Source organism: Perognathus longimembris, chromosome 17 (assembly GCF_023159225.1).
Source record: "Perognathus longimembris pacificus isolate PPM17 chromosome 17, ASM2315922v1, whole genome shotgun sequence".
In the NCBI taxonomy this organism is placed as follows: Eukaryota; Metazoa; Chordata; class Mammalia; order Rodentia; family Heteromyidae; genus Perognathus; species Perognathus longimembris.
This window is the reverse complement of record NC_063177.1, coordinates 3,461,980-3,479,305: the sequence shown is the minus strand read 5'-3', so window position 1 is coordinate 3,479,305 and position 17,326 is coordinate 3,461,980. Positions and strand designations below refer to the sequence as shown.

Sequence of the window (17,326 nt, the reverse complement as noted above, 5' to 3'; positions counted from 1 at the left end):
TCACCAATGCCACCCTCCATTCTATCCTTTGCCAGCTGAGATAGCCTTTGTAGCTGAAGCTGAGCTCATCCAGGACATTTTCCAGAAAGCTGTATGGTGGAGGTTAGAGGGAGGTGTCCCTCTGGGATGGCCCAGCAGGCACGATGCTGTCCTCCCAGCTGTGCTGCCAACCAGGGAGTCTACAACGTGACAGGTCTTTCTCAAACTCTGCAGAAGGATCAATGCACTTGGGATTTCCTTTTACCATAAACAGGAGGGCGTCTCTCCCACTGTAGTAGGACTGGTCAGACTGAAGGCTGGCATCCTGCTACTTTGTCCAAGTGGAATGGGAAGTGAGTGGAGAATGTCCTTGCACCATTAACTGCAGTGTTCCACTACTGCCAGAGGCTTTATGACAGAATGAGAGGGGTGGGATTCAGAAGGCATCTTCTAGCAGGTGTCTAACTCTTATTTTTTTGTCTGCCCATATCCTACTAACCTGTGATAAACCTCCAAGTCAGTGATGTAGCTGACCTCAGCAAAGGGCTTTTCTCTGACTTGTTTTGCCCTATGGAGTGTTGAGCATAGGAAGCACACTCCACTGAGTGAGTTTTCCTTATAAAATGGGAGGAGATTTAAAGTTGTTCCCTTAGTATCTCAGAAACTTCAGATTGGTTACACATTTTCAATTCATCCTGCTTGAGGTGGAAGGCAGAAAGCATGGTGTAGGAAACTGCTTTCTCCAAGTTCTGTTCCCTGACCACTGGCAGTACTGTGCAGAACTTGAGAAACAGAGCTGATCATGTTCTTTGCACTAACTTCCCCCTCACATTAGCCAGTGATGTTGGCCAGCCAGTGGGATAGCCAGTGTAAGAGGAAATCTTACATTTTACCAATCCTTTATCCCAAAGCAGTTCCACTTTTCCTGAAGAGCAAAGCGACTAGGCCAAGGCAGGAACTTTTAGGCAACACATTTTGATAGAAGATATGGTCTTTCTTACACATGTATATATGACTAAAGTAGAATTCCTACATGTTTCATCTTTTTTTTTTTGCCACAGCTGGGCCTTGAACTCAGGGCCTGGGCACTGTCCCTGGCTTCTTTTTGCTCAAGGCTATCACACTGCCACTTGAGCCACAGCGCCACTGCTGGCCGTTTCTATATATGTGGTGCTGAGGAATCAAACCTAGGGGAAGCACTCTTTCCACTAGGCCATATTCCCATCCCCTACATGCTTCATCTATAAAAGTTGGTCAGAGAAGTTTATTTCCTTTCCAAAGCAGGAAAACAAAAGTGCTGCCACCTTCCTAAACATCCATCTGTGAATGTGTAAGCAAAAAAGTACTAGCATCATATATATATATGTATATGTATATATATATATGTATGTATGTGTATCAAGTATATGTTCAACAGCTATGCGATTTTATATGTGTCCTATGATAGGAAAATTTTGCCTTTCGGGAGTTTTTCATTGTATTTTTATATAAAAAAATTTGTATACATAGACACCCCACAAAATTAGTTGCCGTGTTTCAATTATTAATAGATCAAATACCATCATCTATCTGAATTCATCCATGTCCACTCTCAACTTTAGAATCCCCTTTCAAGCCACTACTTTGAAAACAAAACTGAGCGCAACTCGGGAGGCCCAGCAGCTGTGGGCCCTAGAGCCTGAGCAGGTGCTGCCCTGCACCGCCATGTCCACACCCAGAAGTGATGCTTGGCTCCTGAGAGTACAAAGGCCCAGGCAGCTCATGGACTCTGGTGGGGCCTCCTGAGTCGCTCTCACCCTGTCTCTTCCTTTTTCCGCTGATATTTGAGGGGTGCCAGAGGTTTAGAAGCTACAGAAGGACCCCAGTGGCCTCCTCCCTGCTGGGTTCCTGCGGCTGGAGCTCCCTGTGTCCTCCAGGAGCAGAGCCATGGGTTTTCCACCGAGTGGGTGACCCTGGCCTTTGCCTCAAAGACGGCCTCAGGTTTTTGCAAAAAACAAGGACATCCTCCCCTCCATCCCCCTCGCAAGCTTCCCTTCCCTAGAAGCCAAAGCTGTAGAAGTAGGGTTTGCTGGAGGTGAGGGCTTCTGTCTTTCTCAAAACTTTCTCTGGAGAAAAGGAACCAAGAAGCAAAGGGCACGTAGGTGCTAAGAGAATGGGGTTGGGGGGCTGCTAAGGAAGCTGCAAGAGTTCAGGAGAGGCTTCTCCCTCGGCGGGCCATGGCTCGGGGTGCACACCTCATCTTTCAGTGTGGGGAGAGGGGGCACCAAAATGAAGACCTGTGAGAGACCCGTGGCTGGCTACCCAAATGGCTACTTGAAACCCAAACTAGGAAACCTGGGGTGGACTGGGAGAGGGTAGCCTCTGACGTTCTTTCCTCCACTATCCTGCCCAGAATATTCCATTGCCTCTACTTGAAACTATATTTTTCAAGAATGTCCCATGTGCCTGACTTGTTCTCTTACAAATGCTGCCGAAAAAGCCTCCCCTCTGCCTCTCCTGTGGCTCACCTGGGTTGTTGGTCACATGGTTCCTGTGGGCTTCCTGGTATATGTCAGTCTTAAAGGGGCAGGCCTGATGGTTCTGTGGATTGTAGCTTAAAGCCTACATAAGGTCCAGGATGAATAAAGTAAAACTAGTTAACATGTCCTTTAGGAGCTATGTGGAAGGCCTAGGCTGTCAGGTCAAACTTGCCTGCCCTCTATGCATAACCTCTCCTTTTTCATTCTGGCTTAGGAACAAAAAGGCCCCACACGTGGCTGCCTTCAGAGCCTCCATGAATTAATGCCTACCTAGTATTACAAAAATTGTCCTGACAAATGCAAAGTTTCCTAAGTACTTCCTGGTTCTCAGTGAGATAGGTTGGTCATCTTTCCTAGTCCCTGAAGGAATGGCCCCCATCCTATTGCTTCAGGCTCATACTGCAACCAGGCAGGAACCTCAATATGGGAACCTGCTTTGATATGCAGGCAGGACATATCATCACAACTAGGCCCAGTTGTAAGCAACTCTTTGTGGCCCAAACAGAAAAGCCCTAACTTCCTAGACCTAGTGGTGCTTTCAGTAACCTGCCTCCTTGCCTCCATATAAGCCTGGTCCCCAATTTACCTCCTTGCACAACCTCCAGTCCTGCAGGAAGGTCTTTGCCCCTTGCTGCTCCTCAATAAACAGTCCTCACCTGTTGATGATGGGAGTCTGGCCTATTCCTTTTCCGTTCTCCTCCATTTTCACAACATATGCTTACCTGGTATTACAAAAAAAACTGACCTGAAAAATACAAATTTTCCTCCTTCTTATTTCTCAGTGAGGTTGGTCATCTTTCCTAATTCCCAACCTTGACTCTGAAACCTCTAGACACTTTCCTGCATTTCTGCTCAGCATTCCCACTTTTCTCTGAGTTTTTACTTGCCTTTTGCCCTGAGCCTCAAAAGGATGAGACCACAACCCATTCAAGAAATAACATGAGTCGGCTGGGGATATAGCCTAGTGGCAAGAGTGCCTGCCTCGGATACACGAGGCCCTAGGTTCGATTCCCCAGCACCACATATACAGAAAACGGCCAGAAGCGGCACTTTGGCTCAAGTGGCAGAGTGCTAGCCTTGAGCGGGAAGAAGCCAGGGACAGTGCTCAGGCCCTGAGTCCAAGGCCCAGGGCTGGCCAAAAAAAAAAAAAAAAAAAAAAAAAAAAAAAAAAAAAAAAAACACAAGAAATAACATGAATTTGCAACTGAAGGCTAGTAGCAAAAAGGTTACTTCACTAGAGAATGGGTCTACAAGCATGTATGGCAGGAGTGGGAAGTTATGTTTTCCACCACTCAGAAATGAGAACTTTATCCTCTTCACTGAGACTGTTAGAAAATAAGTGCTACTTCTACATCTGCTCTTGTGAGCAGAACGTTGGTGAGGAAACATAAGGCATCAGCTTCATATGGGTGCATAAAGCTTTGTTGGAGTTGATGTCAGAAGTGATTCCAAAAGACATATCTAAATTTCTGGTGGGATTCTGGGCTCTGTGGCTTGAACTTTCAGCTCAACTTAAGTTACACCTGTAGGGTACAAAGTTTGGATGCTGTGGAGGGTGTGTAGCTCTCAACAGTAAAAGAAAAAAATCACATCTAATGTATTACTTACACCTAAAGAAAACAAACATAGCAGAATGCTTACAGAGAGTAAATGGAAAGCCTGCCACCCCATTCCTGTGGCTCTGTCCTGAGGGTGATCTCAATTGAATTGTCTCATCTGTGGGGCTTGATTACACATGTAGTGTAGCCAGGTGTAGCCATCCAACCTTTGGTTCACTAGTCCCTCTCTAAGGCTTTAATCAACAGAGGCCTCCATATCATTGGCTCCACTGAATGACATTTTTCATAACCAGCTGTCTTCCCGGTGTCAGAGCCAACTGAAACCTGATAGTGTCTTCTTGAGATGGCCCTTTTCACAGTGCCTGGTGTTTTCATGTTTCAAATTACACTGGCCAGAAACTTCACCTCTGATGTTACCCTTCTACTCCTAACTGCCCTGATATGTTCACATCTTTGGCAAATCCAGTCATGTTAAAAGTCCTAATTTCATGCTTAGCTTGAGATCAGTCATTGCCTGGCTCCCAGTTTCAACTCAACTGAGCATTTAGTGTCCTGACAAGCTTTGTCGCATCTACCCAGGTCCTCATTGTAGCCAGAGTGCTCTGAAATGTCTCTAGCTATATGTTGCAGAGCTATCTGACCTTGAAGACCTCCTGTGCTTGACCTCTGCTTGGTTCTGTCTCCTGTACTTTTTCTGCCCAGCCAATTCTAACATGCTAGTTTAAAGCTATTATCTTGTCAAACTAGTATCTTAAACTGTTTGTCACATGTTTGTTGTTAGGACTACAGTACAATTTTCTCAGGCCTTGACTCCCAAGCAGAGGAGTGCATGTGTTCCAACACAGCACAGAGTACTCTAGATAATTTGATGCTGCTGATGTGAATTCTTGTGAGGGATTTGTCATTGTCTGCATCTCCTAGATTTGCTTTAGATCTTCAAGTGTTTTTAAAAACAACTCTTGACACAAATATTTCAGGGTCTTTCTGGCTAGCTTTGGGTATGCTGTCTGTAGTTACCTCAATTGGGTGATAAACTTGGCTTCAGGTGTGTTAGGGAGATAGAAGCTTAAAGGTAGAAGAGGGAAATGGGTTTCAAATGTACTCTAAGTGCATCAAGTAATGAAAACGTGTACTTGATTTGTGGCTCTGCAGCAACCTAACGTGTCCTCCGACCCTGTTCATGCCAATAAGATAGAGGAGAGTTGTGTGACAGATCTCTGGTCTTGCAGGCTTTATGTTGGAACAGAAAGGAGAACTAGATGGTTTTGCATGTTTATTCAAGGTCCATCCCCCCACTTCCTCACTTTCAGCCCTCCCACTATGTTCATAAGCTTCAAGGAAATAAGTTTTTCTGTTCTCTCACCTGATCCTCTCCATTCCCCCCACGTACAGTCCAGTGCCAGGTGCTAGCAAGATCAACAGGCAGCAAGGTGTGGGTACTGCTCATTGGGAGCTGCAGGCTTGCTGTGTTGGCTGGTCCCTCTGGAAGGAATGCTGGTTTAGTATGGAGACTTTCTATCACTGTCCTTTTAGAGGTGTTGGAAATTCATTTCCCCTCTCCTCCCCAGTTCATCCTTATTCCTTGTAAATGAACTTGGTTATAAATCACTCGGCCCCCGTCTCCATCTCCAGATGCTCTGATATGGGCTGCCTCTCCACAGCCTGTTTCTTGCTATAGAGGATGTCTAGCCTGTGGTGGAAAATGTCTACTCACTGACCAGAGTAACACATACTAGGGCTTTTGTTTTCTTGGAAGATCTCCTTGGTAGCTCTCACTTTAGCCTAAATTGGATGGAGGGTCAATTCAATCTAAGCTGAGACAAAGGGTAGGGTGTGGAGTTACTCACCTGAGTCAAAATTAGTCTCAAGAAAATGGAAACAAGGATTCTGTCTTTTCCCCTGTTTTTTTTTCTTTCTTTTTTGTTGTGTATGTTTGTTTATAGGTCTTTGGGAGGGTAAGGGGAGGCACAGAAATGGAGGGACAGAGGGCGAACAAATGCAGCAATGATACTCAGTGGACACTATTTGAAAATGAACTATACAACTTAAGCGTGGGATTGGAGGGAAAAATTGGGAGAGAGGGAGGGAAGGGGTGACATTGTCCAAAAGAAATGTACTCTTTGCCTGACTTAACTGTACTCCCTCTGGACATCACATTGATAACAAAAAAAAATTTACGGTTAAAAGATACCTGAGAATCTGGGTGGTGTGATTGCCTCCTCTAAATGTAAAGCTACTGAAGATCTGAGCTCTGCTATTTGGCTTCCTGCCTGCCCTCAATGAAGGACTGGTTAGGAAACTCCTAACCTGTATAAATTTACCTAAAAGCATTAACCTCTGAGTTCTAAATTCCTTAGAGGAAACACTAGGTGACTTTTTGGAAAACTCAGTCTATAGTATCCAAAGGTGTTGGGGTCAGCTGCACCTTTAAGGGGCCACAGCTGACCTCAGCCTGTCCCTCCCCTTCCTGTCTTTAACAGGAAGAGAAGGAAGTCTGACATCACTTGAGGGACAGCCCCTTGGGACCAATCAGGGGCCCCTCTCTTGTGCCTGCCTTTGGGGTATATCTGGAGGGCTCCGCATTTGAATAAACAGAAGCCCTAGAGGTTTTCTCCAGGGGCTCGCGCATCTGTGTCTTTCTTGGTGGTTTTGGGGCATCCTGCGACCACACGCCACCGAGGCTACCCGTGGCCATCGCTCCAGTGTGAGCGATAATGGACCACCCAGGAAGGAGCAGACAAGCCCCCCCCCCCCCAAGCGAGGGGAAGTAGAGAGAGAGAGACCACAAATTGGCGCCCAATGTGGGGCTCAAACCCACGACCCTGAGATTAAGAGTCTCATGCTCTACCGACTGAGCTAGCCTACTAGGGAGCAGCCACGCGCTCTGGGTGCTGGCCTCCGGGGCCATGGGACCCAAGGCGGTGGCAGGAGCCACAGGGGGTCACAGCCCCAGCAATGTTTGGGTCTCGGAGAGCGCGGGCCGCATGGAGCCTAGCGCTGGCGGCAACATGCATAGAGGCATTGTAAGTCTACAGCATGCATCTGTGTGAGTCTGAGTGTTTCTGTTGAGTGAGGAGAGGTTCCCTTTTGTTTTTATCAACCACGTGGTTCTATTATGGGCAAAATAATACCATTTGCCACTGGAATTCCAGAAAACTTACATGGCCAATTTAAAAAAAAAAAAAAAATTCTAAGCATGCCTCAAAACTTGTGCACAAGTATTAGTATATCTGTCCGTGTGTGTTGGTAAAACATGGTTTCAAAGTTACTTGCCTTTTGTCTACTAATTTAACTCTAATTCTTAATGTTAAACTGTTCTTTGCAGCCTGTGGGTGGAGTCACAGTAAACAGCCTCGAGGCAGGTGTGACTCTTATCACCAAATTCCTAGCCGAAAGAAAAAAATAAAAAAGGTTATTCTTTCTCTCCTGGGCTCTCATAAACTCTTTTAAGATCAAGGGACCAGAGTCATTTTGGAACAACTGCGCAAACCTCGATTTTCCTGACTCAGGATTAATACTTTGCTTTATAGGATGCAGGTCGATGTGTGCTAGCTGCATGGACTGTGGCAGTCCATGGCTACAGGAAGCTGACTCCACAGTCTGTTCCCAAACTGCCTTTTTTTTTTCTCTGACCTATAGTTGTTGTTTCCCTCCCCTCCCCACCAGCCGGGGACCAAACCCCGGACCTAGCGCTCATCAGGAAAGTGCTCTTTTGCTGAACTAAATCCCCAGAGCTTTGTATATGCCTTACAGATTGGAAAACTAAGCCCAGAGGACTTGCTCTGGAGAAATGTCTCCCCTTGTTTTCTCTTCAGGATAACAGACCGTAGTGGATTTTTCCATGGAGAAACGGGAAAGGCTGCCTGTACCAGCGATGGACCCAGTGTCGGCCCTGTTTCTTCTCTGGACCCAGCCTGGTGCCCTGCCATGTCATAAGAAAAAAAAATAGATAAAAATAAAAATTGAAAAAAAAAAAAGAGAGGGAGAGAGAAGAGAGTAGACCCCGCGATTACTAAGGATAGCTATGCTTATATTATATATCTTAAGAAAATATCTTAATAAAATTTAAATCTTCCCAAAACAGTGGGAAAGAGCTTTGTAAATGCTTTTCCAGATTGGAAAACTAAAAACCCAGAGCACTTGCTCTGGAGAAATGTCTCTTCTTGTTCTCTTCAGGAGAACAAGGAATATACTGCAATTCTTCTGCTCTTCTAAAGAGAATAAGCACTTCTTGAGGCGCAATATTTAGCTGTGGCAGTGTCGCTTGCAGTTTTGTACAAAAATTAAAGAAATTTTGCACCATGTTTCTTCCGCTCCTCTCCCCCTACTGTTTGGTTTAAGGGAGTCCCGTTACAGGGAAATAGGAGCTGAGGGTTTGACACCCAACCTTAATGTTTTTAAAAAGTAAGCGCAAAGGTTTAACACCCTCGCTTCAATGTTTATATATAAAAAGAATGTTTTACTAATCACTTATGTTTAAATTATCAGCTACTGTGAACTACCAGGGATGCCAGAGCTCCAGCCTACTTCTACTTCACCACCAAAAGAGGGCTGATGTCTGCACCTTCCTGCACTTGGCAGAAAGCTGAGGATTCCAGCTTCTCTGGACAAAGCCAGATGGACAGCCACCTTACCTACCCCTTCCCTCTGTGGAAGAGGCCCCCTATATATTTATATATATGTCTTATGTCAGCATTTGCCTTATGCCTACATGTATGTTTACAACACCCCCTACTAATTAAAAAAAAAAAAAGAGTAGCAGATGTTGGGGTCAGCTGCACCTTTAAGGGGCCACAGCTGACCTCAGCCTGTCCCTCCCCTTCTGTCTTTAACAGGAAGAGAAGGAAGTCTGACATCACTTGAGGGACAGCCCCTTGGGACCAATCAGGGGCGCCTCTCTTGTGCCCGCCTTTGGGGTATATCTGGAGGGCTCCTCATTTGAATAAACAGAAGCCCTAGAGGTTTTCTCCAAGGGCCCGCGCATCCATGTCTTTCTTGGCAGTTTTGGGGCACCCTGCGACCACACACCACCAAGGCTACCCGTGGCCATCACTCTCCCGTGAGCGATAATGGACCACCCAGGAAGGGGCGGACAAGCCCCTTCCCCCCCCCCCAAGCAAGGGGAAGTAGAGAGAGAGAGAGACGAGGCTACCTGTGGCCATCGCTCCCATGTGAGAGCGATAAAGGACCACCCAGGAAGGGGCGGACAAGCCCCTCCCCCCCCAAGCGAGGGGAAGTCAGAGAGAGAGAGAGAGAGAGAGAGAGAGAGAGAGAGAGAGCCCACACAAAGGAAGTGATTTCACTGTGGTATTTCTATACATTCCTCAAGTATCTGAAATTCAGATTCTATTCTGAATCCCCCTTCCTAACCTGAGTACAATTCATTTATGACCTTTTTTTCCAGTTAATGCGCCAAATTTATCATGTTCTCCCTCTCACCCTGCATTTTCTCCTACCTCCTGCTGGCTTCCAGTCCTCTATCAGATTTGTAGATTTTGCAGAAGAGAAACTATGTGTCTGATTTCACTTTAGTGTTATCTACTTTTTGGAAATATTACCTAGTCCTGACAGAAGTGGTTACTGCATCTTTCCTGGGGCTTCTCAATAAACTTTTCAGTTGAGCAGCCCACTGTGGAATTGGCTCAGGAAAACATGTGAAGCTCCAACACCTGCAGACAGTGGGACACTGGCTTGTAATTCCCTGAGGGCTAAGGAGCCCCCCACATAAGCTCCTTTTGAGTATGAGTGCACTTAGTGTAGTGAATCTACTTCTAAGAACTTACTGTTGGCAACATCAAGACTGTCACACAGTGAAGGAAGCAAAGCCTATTGAAATTACTTACCTCTCTTTAACTGATCACTCCCTAGGCAGCTAAGTATTATCTGAAGATGGACACTGTGCATGATTTAGCAAAGAGGTAACCTGTTGGAGCTGACGTATCTTACTTAATAGGCTTTTGAGATCTAAGCCTGTATTCTATATTGGTTCATTCAAAACCTCTTCTACTACTACCAGGGGTATTTTGGTCCTGTCCCTACTCAATTCCTTTTGGACATTGAGCTTCCATGTGTGGGAGGTTGCAACAGCTTTTCCTATAGTCCCATGCACTGTGAAAGACTGCATGCTAGTGTGCCAAATCCAGGTACTAGCGTCCTGCTTTTGCCCACCTCTGCTGGTATATATGCTTCATCCCAACGAAGGTCAGAGTCTTCTGCCCTCAGGCCATTTGAGTACTTTTTTGGTTAGGCACTGGCTGTGTGTTCTTGGTCCTCTTTACATTAGAGACCTGGGATGGGTTCAAAAGCCATTAGATACAATCAGGATTCAAGCTTGGGTCTTCCACCTTCACAGCCCAAGACACTTATAACCCTTGGGTGTGTTAGTATAATAGTAATTGCCTTCCACTGAGTGGAAGCCAGAGAGGCTTTTCCTAACCAAATACAAGGATGGGCTCAGAAGTCCCCCAATTGAAAAGCTTTGTTTGGACAAATATTCAAATAACCTCTGTTTCATATTCTCTTCCACAATCAAGCCAAAAACATTTATAGTGTGCTGTCCTACTTTGTGTGGCCAGTGTGATCTCCGCTATGTACACACTGGGTTCTGGCCTATGTCTTCATGGTGTGGAGTCTTGGCTCTCTGGTGACCTGTGTTGCAGGAGTCTCTGGTCTGTTGGTCATGCTAGAGCCCATTACTGATGACAGTCTCCAATCAATGGGAGTTCTGCCTTTCAGGCTCCTTGTATACACCTCTGGTCTTTGCTCATTGCTCTCATCAGCCCTTGGCTCCCTTGCCTAGCCCTGGTGCTTGAAGAGCCTCTAATCCATATCTCATGTGCTTAAGTCTTTAGTAGAACTAGATCCAGTTCTTATTCCCAAGTACTAGAGGGAATTATGAGGTTTCAGGGAGAAGATCCTGAAACATCTAAGAATCCCTTAGCCTCAGCCAGCACCTGTCACCATAGAACGCTGCCCTGGGCGCCTTAAAGCCGTTAGGGCTGCTTCGGACATTGTTTTTTGCCCTCCCCATAGTCTGTATCTGTGAATGTGGATAGAGGCCTAGCAACTTGCCAAAGCAGAGCAAGTAGAGATTGGCAGTGTGTCTCGTTGTTCCCATGGAGAAGGAGGCCAAGTAGCTGAATACTTTATTTCTTTTTTTCTTTTCCTCCTGAGAAATTGGGTGGAGTGAACTTGTCCCCAGGTGTGTCCACCATGAAAACACCTCACAAACATGTAGGCTTGTGGAGTCAAGAAGTCTTAAGAGACAGGGAAGTCTTTCAAAATATTTAAGATGTCTTCAAAGAAACAGGGAAATTTGCAAGGTTCAGGTGCCATCTTAATTTCCAGCCTTTTAAGCCTGATAGAGGCCAAAGGTCTGCTAAGCTTAGTATGCATTTAAAAAGTCTTTTGTGGCAGCTTGGAGTGAGGCTTAGTGGTTGAGTACTTGACTAGCATGCATAAAGCCCGGTGTTTGATTCCCCATTACCACATAAACAGAAAAAGGTGGAAGTAACTCTGTGGATCAAATAGTAGAGCACTAGCTTGATCACAGAGAGGCTCAGTGACAGAGACCAGAACCTCAGTTCAAGTCCCAGTACTGGCCAAAAATCTTTCCTAGTAGTCACAAAAGTGCTCAATCAGGCCCCAATCCAATATAGCTGTCACAAGGACTAAACATGGTTCAGTACAATCTTGGCTGCTTGAACTAGAATATTCTCTTTCTACAGAAGGTCATGATGCTCCTATCAGGTGCAATTAAAACCCTGTGGGAGCTACTAAATATTTTGAGAACTTCAGTTCACAAGCCCTTCCCCATCCTTCAATTGCTGGTCACGTTGAAGACTAGAGCCTCAGACCAGAACACAGGAAATTGAGGGGCACATTTCCCCCTTGCTAGCAGAACAGTGGCTGAGTTGTTTGTGGCTTGAACAGGGTCATGGTCAAGGGATAGGTTTACAGGGAGCTTGAGAATTCAGTGGAGTGCGTGATACAGGTCTTGCAGGTCTGCTAGCCTAATGTCCGAGTCCCTGCCCCTGCCTCTAGGAATTCATAGGAGCCTGTTACATGGATCTGTAGGTGGAGTTTCACCTCTATGAGTTTTCACAGCCAGATGCCAAAGATGACACCAGTTAGCCTCAGTATCCATTGTTCAAGAGCAACAAGCGAGAGCCTATACTCTTGTGTTGGCCCAAAGGTTCACTAAAGGAATGATTGTGGGATGGCACTCCAGGGCATTTCCTGACTTCAGAGAGAAATAGAGGTTCTCAGCACCCACGGTGGCCATTTGAACATGCCTACAATGTTCAAACACAGCACCTCACAGTAAAGGGCATCCTGTAAAATAGCCACAGGAGCCTTCGCTCATTTCCAGTTACTTGGCATTTTCTCTGACCTTGGACACTGGATGGACTGATGCAGTACTGTGTGGCCAGAGGATGGTATAGATTCTATGCGGTGTTGCTGTCTCTATGCACCTTAGGGTGGAGCCTTGTTCTGGGTGAGGAGCCTGGTTCGGGCTGCTTGTACCCGATTCTGTACAGGGAAAACAAGTCTTGTTCTCAGGTTTGTTTTCAAAACAGTGCTTGGAAAGGGGATTCTCAATTTGAGGGTGGAGACAGATGAATTCAGATGGTGGTTCTTGATCTACTAACATTGGGAACATGGTATCTAATTTTTGGTTGTGTCCTATATTTACAAATATTAGGAAAAATACAATGAACTTTCTCAATTCAGAGAAACCTTTTCTTATAAGACATGTATGACATCACACATCTTTTGAATATATAATTGGTATGTATATATAATAAAGCATACATTATTTATATTACAAATTCTCAAGTGGAAAATTTAGCAAAGTGGGTGGTGCTCTTTCTTTCCTGCCTTGGAAGGTAAATTTCTATGAACAGCTTATAAAGATGAAACACATAGAAATGCTACAGAACCTACTGTAGACCTATGTACATGAGTGAGAAAAACCTATTTTCTATCAACGTATATTGTTTAAAAGTTCCTGCTTTGGCTTGGTGCCTTTGGTCTTTAGGAAAACTGGAACAGGTTTGAAATAAAGGATTTGTAAAATGTAAGGTTTTATGTTAAACTGGGTTTTCAAGACGGAGTTATACCACACCCTAGACTGTTGATGAAATAACAGGGCTTGGGCATATTTTGAGATTATTTGTGAACTGTTCATCTTACTTGAAAATCCACCTCAGGCACATTTTATCCTATTTAAACTAGCCAGTCATAAGCAGAGCAGATTGTAACCTGAGCTCAACCAATCTGAGCAGAGAGGCACAGCCTGCTTCTGTGTGAGGGACAAATATCAGGAAGAACGCTTGCTCTGTGGCCAATTTTTGGCTAGTGTGAACCCTTGTGTGTAGAAGTAAATTTTGCTTGGCTGAGAATTTATTTTTGTCTCAATACATGTGACTGCAATAGTTTGTGGAGAAACTATTTATAACACATGGTAGAATAAAGGAAGGCCTCTGTTACATAGGTGATAGTCCACAAAAGGAGCTACTGATTGAATAAAAATGCAGATGATGAAAGCTGCATGTGTGCACCAAGGAGAAATCTGAGATTCTCATAGGAGACGGATCTACAAATATCTCAGCCTTTCCATTAAATTGGCACCCTTGATGTTAGCCATAATCTTGTATTGAAACAGACAAACTTACCCTCCAGATGAAAGGATTTTCCTGCATCCAGTTCCTGGAATGTGGATCTGGTGCAAACTAGGTGGGTCTAGTGGAATTGCTAGCAGGCAGCTCACAAAACATTACTTTAAATGATGCAGAATTGGTAGTAATTGGATTCTTGTGACTGCAAAGGGAGGGCATTGCCTAGCTCAAGGGGCTCTGGTGATCTAAGAGGCTCTGCTATAAGAGGATGAGGCATGGCTGCTATGCAGTAGCACTCTAGTTTCTTCCTTCTACTGGGGTGCTGCCTGTGCCACTCCACTGTGGAGACAGACTGAATTGTAAACAGCTTTGAAGTTGAATTGCTACTAGATTCCATAAGCTGTCGTCTAGATGGGGGGTCTGTTAATGCGTAATAAAGCTCTTGGTTCAAAGAAAGGGTTTGTGAGCCCAATATGAGTGCTTATAGCCGGGGAACAAGAATTCAGGTTAGTCTGAAAATGTTCCAGTGTAGAAGAGACGATAATCTCAGGACAACGTCATAAGTACAGTGATGGAGGCATCAAGTGGGTGAGTTATAGAAGAGGGAAAATATCTTCTATAGATTTTAGACGGTACACTAGACTAGGTTTTAGGTTGCAAAAGCTGCTTCACCTCCACAAAGATAATTAGCTCAGATAGAGGTCTGGTGGTAAAGTGGCCATTGAAGAGTATACAGATGAGTCTGGATAACTGCAGCTGCCAGATCTGTAACATTCCACTCTCAGGAACTTCTAATCTGTCCACAGGATCCTCCCAAATGTGAAGACAGAAACCCACTCCCTTTAAAATCAGGAGCTAGACAGGGATGTCTGCTCACTCCACTCCTCTACAACATAGTACTAGAACTCCTAGCCAGAGCAATTAGACAAGAAGAAAACATAAAGGGGATCCAAGTAGGAAAAGATGAAGCTAAACTTTATTCTTCACAGATGACATAATCCTATACCTAAAGAACCCCATAGCCTCTACTCCCAAGCTACTAGAGCAGACCCAAAACTTTGGCAAAGTAGCAGGACATAAAATAAACCCTCAAAAACCAATGGCCTTTCTATATACCAATGACCTGAAGACCGAGGCCGAAATCAGGAAAGCAACTCCTTTTGCAATAGCCTGAGAAAAAAATAAAATACATAGGAATAACTTTAACCACAGAAGTGAAAGACCTCTATGATGAGACCTTTAAAAAAATTAGAACTAAGGAAATGGAAAAACCTCCTATGCTCCTGGATTGGGTGGATTAATAGTCAAAATGGCTATATTGCCAAAGGCTATCTACAAATTCAATGCAATGCCCATTAATATCCCAACACCATTTTTTAACGAAATAGAGGAAGCAATCCAGAAATTCATATGGAATAGTAAAAGACCATGAATAGCAAAAACAATCCTAAGCAGAAAGAACAATGCTGGAGGGATTAAATACCAAACTTCAAGCTCTCTTATAAAGCTATAGTAATAAAAACAGCTTGGTACTGGCACAGTAACAGGCCTAAAGACCAATGGAACAGAACTGAAGACCCAGAAATGAACCTGCCTACTTAATCTTTGATAAAGGAACTAAAAAAAAGGATGAAAGAAAGATAGCCTCTTTTTCAAATGGTGCTGGCAAAACTGGCTCCATACCTGCAACAAACTAAAACTAGATCCTGATATATCACCCTGCCCCAAAGACAGAACTTCTGTTTCAAGGGAAGTGCTTCCAGTCTGCATTTCACTGGTGTTCTAGGTCATGGCCACCAGGTGGTACCAAAGGGTTCCCTTCAGCTAGCAAGGAAGGAATGGGCTAAGGGCTCTGAGGGATTTTGGATGGATTTGAGGAGGACACGAGGGAGGCTTGATATGCTTTGCTTTTCCTTTCTGTAGGAGAGTCTTTATTCTGTGTGAACTACCATATTCCATTTTCTAACCTCAGATAATTTAGAAACACAGGTGACTCCTGTCTCTTGGTGGAAGCCTGGCTAATGAACAGGGCAGTCTACTCACAGGAACCTCGCCACATCACTTGGGCCACTCTCTGCCCCCAGTCTGGTGTTGTACACTCAGCAGACAAACTGTCCACTCTGTATCATTAAGAAGTTTGTGTTGGTTAGTTGTGACCTTAAGAACAATTCTGTCTTTGAATTTATAATACTTCAAACGCTCAAAGTTTGGCTTAGGAACTATAATTTCAAAACCTCAATGGGTCAAAAGCAAAGGTAAATTAGGGGAAGGGAGGATGCAATGCTAAAGGATACACTCTGAAGGTGCTTTCCATGCACCTCGATCACATCTCCCTCGAGTTCCTTGGAGAAAATTCCTTCCCAGCCTTCATTTTTATCCACTCAACTGGGTGTGTGCTGCTGCTGTTCTTGCTTGTCTCTCCTCAAAGATCCATCCTTGTAGACCACATAGGCACCAAAGCATGTCTAGCTTGGCACAATGTTTCCCTGTACTTGACACTTCACTAAATTCCAAGGCTACATAATCCTACCCAGGAAAAGCTCAGGCAACAAGCTGGAAGGATGGGACTTCTGGGATGTCACCTCTGTCTGCACTGCTGGGCAGAATTGGCAGAAAAAGGATCAAGGAAGTAAACTGAGCAAAGCAGCACTGGAAGGTGGAGGTACTTTGCAATGAATTGCGACTTCCATCCTGTTTATTCATACCCTTAACCACCTTTGCCAGTGTGAAAACTTGGGTTCTCTCTAGTTATGAGACTCTCACCCCACCCGTGACTGTATCCTAGGGAATGGTATGAAAAACCCAAACCACTCAAACAGCTGAATCCCAGGAAATCATCTTGGCTCATAATGAACGGGCTCTTTTTTGGCAACTTCACTTCAACGGAGTATAGTCATTAAATGGGGAAATGTTTGTCTCCTTACCTTCTTGTTTTAGAATTACCCAAGACTCTCTAGTCTTATCTAAAAACGTTTTGAGAAAAAACTATCTGGATTGAGAATTCCTTGTTAGTTTGGGAAACTGGCATACTTGAATATTTCCCTCATTTTGAAGCTGACGCTCAGGAAAGCTATGTCAACATTCTGTGCCCTGGCTAGAAGGAGTTGGCTTTCATAGCTGATGGGGTAGGTATCCCTGGTGACTGCTATTGAAATGCTGTACCATAGTATTTTCAGGACACCATCGTGGGGGTTGGCTATAGGTACACCACACTGTTGGTGTCAGGACTTTTGTGTCCATGAATTTGTCCTGTACAATTAAATAATCCTTATGTCTGTTGTCACTAAAGCTAAGTTCTGGAAAATTTTATGGGCATCTCTGAATTCATGCTCTATGCAGAATAATCCTGACCTGAGGCCTCTTGGTTAAATGCTTCTGTCCTCTTTGTATTCTTCCCAGTAATATTGCAGACCAGCTCTGCCAAAAGCTGTGCACTTGTGGATTCAGAATCTAAGCTTCAGTTGTGTTTTCCTACCAGTGTACAGACATAATCTGTAAGTGATGGAAAGGTTAAATCTGAATGTATTCTCTCGATGAAAACCCATCTTGCTTCTGGAGCAAAAATTGTTTAAGAATCAAAATTTCATTGGAAACTGAAGGTGGATATTGTTTAATACTGCAGTGGTTGAGAACACCAGGGATGTTCAGG

At 44.5% G+C, this 17,326-nt stretch overlaps 1 non-coding gene across 1 annotated transcript; it reads right to left on the bottom strand.

Moving 5' to 3' along the window:
* Positions 1 to 6,850: 6,850 nt before the first annotated feature.
* Positions 6,851 to 6,930, bottom strand: Trnak-cuu. Its single transcript has one exon. It is a non-coding gene; the product is annotated as a tRNA-Lys (tRNA).
* Positions 6,931 to 17,326: the final 10,396 nt, after the last annotated feature.